Below are 7,274 nucleotides of genomic sequence, written 5' to 3'. Positions count from 1 at the left end.
ACTTTTGATCAATTTAATGGATCTTTGCTGAATAAAGGTATTAAATTCTTTAAAAAAATATTTTGAAAACATGAATTAAGCCAGTTCCCCTCAAATTCACACAGAATAACTCAATAACACCATGGAAATGTTGCACTTATGTCAATAGGAAAGTATCAAATTAGAAAAAGAAAAAGTAGTCTACATTTTTTAACCCAACAAACTTCATTTTTAAATATTGGTCGGCTTCTGTATATGTTCCCATACAGAACAACACACGGTAAAGGCCACATGCAAAGATGACCATAAATTAGTACAATTGTGCAATTGTCTCATTCACCTGGATTTAATAAAGTGATCAGTTGACTTACCGGTAACTTAAAAAAGTGATGAATTAAGTAAATAGAAATAAAGAAGTGTGAAGTCCGCACACTGCTTCCAAAATGGATTTTTTTTTTTTTAAAAGGCAACGTTTCGATCCTCAGGTCTTCATCAGGCATAAAATAAATGCACACTGATATTAACTGCTTCCAAAATGGATTTTTTTTTTGCCTGATGAAGACCTGAGGATCGAAACGTTGCCTTTTTTAAAAAATAAAATCCATTTTGGAAGCAGTTAATATCAGTGTGCGGACTTCACACTTCTTTATTTTTGTTTATATCACTTAGTTGTCCTGCACCTGAGCCCAAACTGGGTGTTTGGGATGTGCACAGCAGCTTTGTGCTTTTGAATTAAGTAAATAGACCATGCGTAATTGAAATAATCAAGTTATGTGAACTTGACAATTCCACATAACTGATTGGGTTTCATAACAATGGGTTTCATCACTTTTTTAAAGTTAAGTCCACTGATCACTTTTTACATAAATATTACAATCTGACCCTTTATAACCTGTAGCCGCTGAGAGGAAAACAGGAAGGTCTCTCTTCACTTGGAACACTTGGAATCAAGAGATCACAAAGATTTTGTTAATGTCTTCCAACAGATAATAAACGAAACATTTAGAAACATCCAGTATACAGGACATGAGTGGTGACCATGATCTTTAAGATGGTATAAAACGCTGTAATATTACCACAGTTTCACCAGGGGTGTAATTGCTTCTCTTCGAAAAGCACTATATAATTTAGTTCCCATGTGTAATCCAGTCTAGATGATCACCTTCATAATAGCAAGCCATATAATTACTCTCAAGGTTTAATGACCTGCACTCGAACAGCTCAAATTGTATCAGTGGGTTTATTTGGAGCTTGGCATTGATATATACTCTTTAAAAAAAAAACACTCAAAAAAAATTCAGCATTCCTCATATCCTTCCAGAAAAGGGCTTTAAACTCTACTTTTGGCTGTCTAGAAAGCATTATGATCACACGATAAGGTTTACCAGAGCTTAATTGGTGTAACATGATAGCATATTGCTGTGGCTTTCACACCCTGAGAGATGGATCTAATTGAAGTCTCTGGAGAACCCAGCAAGCATTCGGAGCTCCTCTAACTGTTTCCCACCTGGCAACCGGCAGAGGGAAAGAATCTCTAGCTTTTTTTGGTCCCAGATCCTAAGCAACAGCCCAATGAGTATGGTGTGTGTATCAGCTGACCTGTAGTCTCATGACTTTAGTTAACATTTTCCTTTCCCCCCCCCTGCGATTATTTGCCAGTAGCCAGTAAAGTCAACATTTCAATTATAATTTTATTTTTTTTCATGGGTTTTCCATCCATTTTGTTAAAAGTGCAAGACTGTTAGAATGGTTTGTGTGAATGAACGTTTGTTTTGGTTTGCTGTTGGTCCAACATGCTACTGCTCAGAGAAGCCATTTACTAAATGAGCTTTTATTCAATTAATTGTTGCCTTTTTGCCACAAATGCCTTCGGAAGCAAATTTTTCACAAAAACACTGAAAAGATTGAGGTAGCTTGAGGTAATGTGTATATTTTGTACTACAATATTTAATGATTGTAAAAACAACTACACTGGGGGAGAGTGGGGTAAGATGAGCCAGTGGATAAGTTGACCCACCCCCTTTATCTTGGCAACTATACTTTTCTTGTCATGTGACCATGTATTTTGGAAAAAAATAATTTCTACCAGACGAAAAGGAGAAACGCATGCATGGGAGGAGTGAAAGGTACCTACCCATTTATTTTAAAAACTGTTTTTGGCTTGTCAAAGTAAAAATTTTAGCTGTTACATCAAAGGAAATTTGTCCAGGTCTAAAAATAGACATGATCCATATAGGTGATTTAGCAATGCCAAGAACCTTTTGACTAAAATTGACTGTAGAAACACTCTGTTTTTGAGGATGGTTGCAATTTTTGCGGTGTTCAACATATTGTTTAAGAAATTCAAACAATTAAAGATATTGAAACTTAATTTGGTTGGTTTAATGTTTTTAATTTAACTTTAAGAAAATAAATATTATTTCTAAAAGGACATTTGATTTTTAAAGTAATTTTTAAAATAGTTAAAGTATAAAAATGTAACATGGGTTTGATTTGACCTTATGGGATTCATTTAGATGGTCAGTTTACACCCAGATGGATCAACTTACCCCTAATCTGCAAATTAGAAAAAAATATTTATAAAGACATAAAGACACTCAAAGAAATTTGTAAAGAAAATGTTCATTTATTACCTATATCTGACATTGTAGAAAGACAGACAGACGTAAAAATGACTTGTATCTGATTGATTCTTTCGTTTGATTTGACTGTTGAGAGTAATGTCTGGACTTGTACAGTGAATCTTTTTTTTAACAAGAGGCTGTTTCTCTGGGAGCATTGACTCAAGTCTTAACCTGCCTCATCTGTTTCAGTCTAAAAAGTCTTCACTGGCCCTGTTATATAAACATGTAAATGAAAGACAGGGAAGCACTACAACTGATCCATAACTGCCCTATGTCTTTACAAATATTGCACACACTGCCATGTAATTTATGCGCATCTTGTCCTTCACTTTGAACCTTTAAATCCATTTGGTGGGCTAAAACACTGAGGATGTGACTCAGAAATAAAAGCCATGTGCACTGGCTTCCTTTCTCATTTCCCCTTGAAAAAGGCCCAAGACACAGCAGCCACAAGAGCACACAGGAAGTAAATCTTCAAGGACTGCACTTGGGAATCATCGCAGCGAGATTCCCCTGAAACCCGAAGACTTCCAACAGCTCCTAGCTGCGAACGCAGACAAGAAAAATGGCAGAGATGAGACAAACATGCTAGCAAATGAATATCAGATGACTGCCAGCCACCTTAATGCATGAAGCTAGGCTCAGCTTTTGTTCAGAATAGACATTCATTCATTTGGTTTGGCTGTGAGGGGGTGGCATGTGGTTTTAGTTAAGAGCTGAACTGCTTGGACCGCTCGCTACAGCTTTGTCTAATGTGTGAGTGTGTGTGTCTCTCTCTTGCTTCTCGCTGACCCCATGACTCATGACAGCATGCTACGCTCCTCTCCAGCACAACAGGAGCATTACAGATACTAAGCATGCAGACTAATGGTTTGCCACGCGGTAATACCCCTGCAGGAAGAGGATGCATGGATCATAAAATTTGAGTCTTGAAAGGCAATGGTTGACAATAGAGCCAGTCAGCATTTTCCTCACCACCCCCCTGATCTCTTTAATAGATCAAGGGAATCAAAACACCTCTCAGTAGATAACTTCACTTGTACTGCAGTTGACATGTACTTCTTTATGTAATATAGTGAGGTGAGGAGATCAATCGGGATGCCATTTTCCCCACTGCATTTTGAAATGTCTTTAAAGGAAACAGTACAAATTAAGCTCAATCAACAGCATTCAACAACCATCATTTCCTCTCGTCCATCATTTTCTTTAAAAAAAGAGGCAAAAATGTAGGCTCTTACAATGAAGGTCTAAATGAAGCCAATTTTCTTTGAGAATTTGAAAGCAGTAAAAGCACCTTTTAAATGTAATGGTTATACTTTTTGTAAGAGCACTTACTTTAATTCTACTGTTAAAACTTGTAAAGCTGTTTGAAAGATAATTTTTTTCACCAACGTCTGGGCGGTCACCCGGATGCGCGGCCATTATGGAGGCACTCGAATGTAAACAACAGCATGGATTGCACTGTGTATGTACGACTGAACACATTTTTGCACTAATAAACCACAGAAAAAAAACGTGGAATCTGCGAAATCATATAGAGAAGGACTTAGTAAGCAGGAAAGAGCGCGAAATTTTGACAAACTAAAGTTAATATGTGGTAAAGATCCGAACGAGCTAGCTTCTCTAGCCCTTACTGCAATTCTTCCTTCTATTTATTATCTTGACATAGGCTATGTTCAGATTGTCGGTCCAACAAAGCACATGAAATACGTTTCAAGCTACATCCATATGTGGTTTGAAATCCTATTAAAATCACATATCAGGACATCAGCTTCAGTCTGAGCGCTCTGATCGGATTTCGCGTGGTATGTGACTCTCACGCCGCGTAAAAAGTAAACGTCAGACGTTGTTATAGGAACATGCTGAAAGTCGCTGCCGAAACAATGCTGTGTTGTTGCAAAGTTCCGGACGAGCAGAAAATTATTATTTTTTAAACCGGCGCAGACAAGAGCGCGGAAAAAAGCTGTAACTTACATACCAGCCTCCTACAGTTCTGCCGCAGGCTCAAGACACAGTAACGTTAGTCCAGCGCGGCGGCTACACATTTCCATGTTGTAAAAATTAAATATGACAACATCTCTATTGCAAATACAAACCCCTCCATCAACGCAACGTTATTGCCAAAGAGATGCATGGACACACAAATTGGATCTGAACAGTTGCGATACATGGACATAATTTTAGATCAAGATAATCGGATTTGGACTGACAGTGTGAATGTAGCCACAGTTAATTACGTCAACATTTTAGCCATAGTCAACGCTTTACTTACAATGATGCTGTAACGTTACCTCTCTCAACCACAAACGCCTTCTTTCATTAGTTTTTTGCACTCTTCTATTTAACTTTTGACAGTCTATTGAACTCGAAATGTTTTTTCCCGGTGCGGCCGATTAGTACAGACCAAAACTCGACCATTTTTCAGCAGCAATAATCAGCCAAATTTGCGAGTCCATTCAGTTCAGTGGCATTGTTTACGTTCAGTCCCTCCAAAATGGCCGACTTCCGGATTTATGACGTGTAGTGAAAACCCTCTATGGATGGCAATGAAGCTATACAATTGGATAAAACTTATTTACACAGAAGAAATTAATAAGCTATTTTTTCACTAATATTATGTTAACACTCAAATTGTTAATGTCTTGTGGTATTTCTATTTTAATGTTTTTGGCCCCATTCACTTCCACTATAACACCGTGACACAGATTTTTGCCATATAAGAAAAGGAGGAACAAATTGAAGTGAATTTATTATGCCACTGTGGCGAGCAGGACGAGGTCGAGGGACGCGAGAGAACGGCGCGAGACCGGTGGCGTGATTAATGACGAACGACACCAGTGAGGCGCACCGGTCTCGTATCTCTCACGGTGGAGCGGAGGCATAAAGAAAGAGCGACGACTGTGAAGATCGAGAGAGGAACAGGCCTGATTTTATGTTGTGTTTTGTTTCTGTTTTGTGTGGCCAGCAGTCGTCCGCGAGGGGCTGCTGCCTTATACTTTCATTTATGTATTGGTTTATTTATTTATTAAAATATTTAAATGTTCGCCGGTTCCCGCCTCCTTCTTCCCATAACAACAAACCTTGTTACAGCCACAAATGCTGTAGATGGTCCTGAACCTGGAATATTCCTTTAATATTTATCTTGCAATAATGCTCCACTGTGAATAAAAACTGCAGCCATTGACTGTAGTGAAATAAGATGTTTGCAGCAGCAGTCAGAAGCCAATTAGCTGTATCACAGGAGCATGTAGCCAGTGTGTGATGGGCTCGTGATAACCACAAAGGCGGTGTAGCCAGCCAAAGAGCATGATCCATTACTGAGCCCACTGGCAAATCAAAACAACAAAACCAGCATTGTCAGGTCTGTAATCTCTTTTAAATGCTCACCAGATGGCAAGGCAACTTTAATAGCTTTGTTTGGTAAAAGATACACATTTCTGAAATCCTTGTCTTTAATGCTTCATACTGTTGCATTATGGTCATGTTATCTCTGTTGTGGTGGCAAACTAACTTTTAGACTTGCCATTAACAAACAAGACACACTAAAAACAGAGAAGATGTTTTAATATGGCCAGCATTGTTGCTAAAAGCTATTAGTTTAGCTTTATTTCTCAGTAGTGAGATGGCAGCATCGCTATTTTCAAAATCGTTTTTCATAACAAAGCTAAGTAGCGGTAGCATATGATTAGAACGCCACATTTTTCTTGATAACATTTCAGCAATGAAGACGTCTTTTCAGTATTCGCTTTGGGCTGTTTAGTGAAGTCAGAAAACAGAGAACGACCCTTTCGAAACTATAAAGTTTTATTAGGCATAACATTTTTCTAATTCTAATTCTCTGTATCCACCTTATTTTTTAAAACAACTGAAAAATAAGGCCCACCTCTGCTTTTAGCGTTTAACAGATCTAATGCATTCAAGGTTCTTGTCATCCGTCCAGATGATAAAAGACCCCCCCGAGCCCTCCAACCAATGGCACCATGTCTCCAAGGCAACCTTGTCTCTGAGAGAACCGCACCAACACGTCGACCTCCACCACAAACTGATGAGAGGGGGCAACAACTTTTGAGGTTAGAAAAGGCAGCTTTGGCTGCACTGGACCAAATGAACATCGTCTTTGTGGATGTCATGGCAGTCAGAAGAAGAAAGTATCAATATTAAGGAGAAAATATCAATATGTCATCCAGGTAGACATAAATTAACTGATTGACCATAGCCACTTTTCCACCGCCGGGCCGAACGGTTCTTAGAATGATAAGGAACAGTTCCAGTTGTATTTCCACTTGAGCCGGGTACAACACGATTACAAACCGTTCTCGGCCCGGAATTCTCAGCAAAATCGGTTAGCTAACCGTGCCGAACCGTGTTGGTAGAATCCGTGAAGTGATGTCACCACTCAGGATTGGTCACTTGTCTGTTGCCTGGCTACCAGTTTCTCTGTAGCTGGTTAAACACGCTATTTGAGTGAAGTGAGCAATAATAAAAATAAAAGTAATAGCTGATCATTCTCCATAACTCAGTCACTATTTAAATCTTATATCATCAGGAAACTGTCGAGTTACCAAGGCAGCGACTGACGCGTTTGTATTACATTCCAAAGAGTGGCCGCAATCAGCCCCACAGTGGAACCCACAGTGGAATCATTCGTAACCGTCACCGTACCTGCTTGCG

The sequence above is a fragment of the Phoxinus phoxinus genome, assembly GCF_949152265.1.
Source record: "Phoxinus phoxinus genome assembly, chromosome: 1".
Classification (NCBI taxonomy): domain Eukaryota; kingdom Metazoa; phylum Chordata; class Actinopteri; order Cypriniformes; family Leuciscidae; genus Phoxinus; species Phoxinus phoxinus.
Note: the sequence above shows the minus strand (reverse complement) of the source record.